Source organism: Trichechus manatus, unplaced genomic scaffold (genome assembly GCF_000243295.1).
Source record: "Trichechus manatus latirostris isolate Lorelei unplaced genomic scaffold, TriManLat1.0 scaffold00009, whole genome shotgun sequence".
Taxonomy (NCBI): domain Eukaryota; kingdom Metazoa; phylum Chordata; class Mammalia; order Sirenia; family Trichechidae; genus Trichechus; species Trichechus manatus.
In genome coordinates, this window is record NW_004443945.1 from 23525759 (window position 1) to 23527804 (window position 2046).

Genomic DNA, 2046 nt, shown 5'->3' on the forward strand with positions numbered 1-2046 from the left:
TAAATGAGAGAGATCCTTTTCTTGGAAATAAGAGGGTAGAATCTTCCTGCTAATATGTGTTTCCTGGCATAGAATGAAAATTTTGAACATTATTAGCAAAATAAACTTAATTTTATTTACTTAAAAATGTATCTGTAGTTAGCTGACATTGAGTTGCCCCTGACTCATAGTGACCCCATGTACAATGGGATCAAACCATTGTGATCCACAGGGTTTTCACTGGCTGATTTTTTTCAGAAGTAGATCACCAAGCCTTTCTTCCTAGTGTGTCTTAGCCTGCAAGCTCCGCTGAAATCTGCTCAGCACCATAGCAACACTCAAGCCTCCACTGACAGACAAGTGGTGGCTGCGGTTGAGGTGCATTGGCTGGAAATCAAACTTAGGTCTCCCATGTGGAGAATTAACCACTGAACCCCCACTGCCCTCTAAAAATGTATATAATCATCCTTTTAGGTTTTTTAACCTGGCTATTAGATTCTAGAAGCTAGAAATTTTTGAATTACCTATGTGGCTTGCATTGTATTTCTATCGGTCAGCGCTAGTCTAACCTCTGACCTCTCGTGGTCAAGACTGACATCTTGCTAATCCAAGACCCCAGGGGTCCCTAGCAATTCGGAGCACCTTGCTTCTGGTCCACATGAGGCATGGGAAGATGAATGTTCCCCAGAGGTCATGCCACTGCTTGGGAGTCTGCACACGTCCCCCAGCTCCTATGCCTCACAGACCTACTGTTTCCCACCCTTCCCAGGAAGATGCTTCCTCTCCCCACTCTTCTTGCACCCACAGGCCTTCACCTGCTCACCCCTCCTGGGACACTTAGCATTACCAATCACTTCAATGGGACTTCTTGTTGTTGCTGGGTGTTGATAAGTTGATTTCAACTAACAGCAACCGCATGTAACAGAGTAGAGCTGCCCCATAGGGTTTTCTTGGCTACAATCTTTACGGAAGCACATTACCAGGTCTTTCTCCTGAAGAGCTGCTGGGTGAGTTAGAACCTCCAACCTTTTGGTTAGCAGCCCCTAGACTGGGAGAGATGCTGGCTTCAGGTGGCTTCAGCTTTTATGGGTTTCCAGTTCTGCAAAAATCCCTCAGGCCAGAGGCATAATAGAGCATGGGTACTTGCCTGAAAGAGGGAAGAAAGTTAAGTATAGAAAGAAGAAACAGAAATGAATACTTCAGTATATTGTCACAAAACTATTTCATGTTTGTTTTTATTGTAATGATTGCTTTAGTAACAAGTGATAGCAAGAAAAAATTAGCTTTAACTTTACTTTTATTTTATTAATATATGTATTTAATTAAACACTTATATACCAGGTATTATGTCCCTGGCCCTGTTCAGAGCTGTTTACAAATATGAACTAATTTAGTTCTTATAACAACGTATAAGGTAGGTCCTATAATTATCTCTATTTTATAGATGAAAAAAACCCTGAGACATGGAAATTAAGTAACTTGCTCAATGTCGCAAGTAAGTGGCAGAGTGCGGATTTGAACCCAGACAGTTTGTCTTTAGACATTATAGTCAGAATTACATGGTAATCATTAAGAATTCCTCTTAAGCAATAAAGATCATGGAAGAAAAAATAGGGACAATGCTAGGAGCCCTAATACATGGCATAAACATAATACGAACCATAAGTAACAATGCACAAGCACCAGAAGAGAGACTAGATAACTGGGTGCTCCTAAAAATCAAACACTTATGCTCATCAAAAGACTAAAAAGACAATCTACAGACTGGGAAAAAAATTTTGGCTACAACAAATCCGATCAGCATCTAATCTCTAAAATCTACAAGATACTGCAAATCCTCAACAACAAAAAGAGAAATAACCCAATTAAAAAATGGGCAAAGGTTATGAACAGGCACTTCACCGAAGAAGATATTCAGGCAGCTAACAGACACATGAAGAAATGCTTGCAATCGTTAGCCATTAGAGAAATGCAGATCAAAACTACACTGAGATATCATCTCATCCCAACAAGGCTAGTGTTAATACAAAAAACACAAAATAATAAATGCTGGAGAGGTTGTGCAGA

At 40.1% G+C, this 2046-nt stretch overlaps 1 long non-coding RNA gene across 1 annotated transcript in view; it reads right to left on the minus strand.

The window, feature by feature from the left end:
- LOC111819476 (uncharacterized) overlaps positions 1-2046 on the minus strand; it is a 15115-nt gene that overhangs the window by 519 nt on the left and 12550 nt on the right. The window contains exon 2 of the long non-coding RNA XR_002823085.1: positions 960-1126. This is a non-coding gene — a long non-coding RNA (uncharacterized LOC111819476). The remainder of the gene's footprint in view (positions 1-959; positions 1127-2046) is intronic.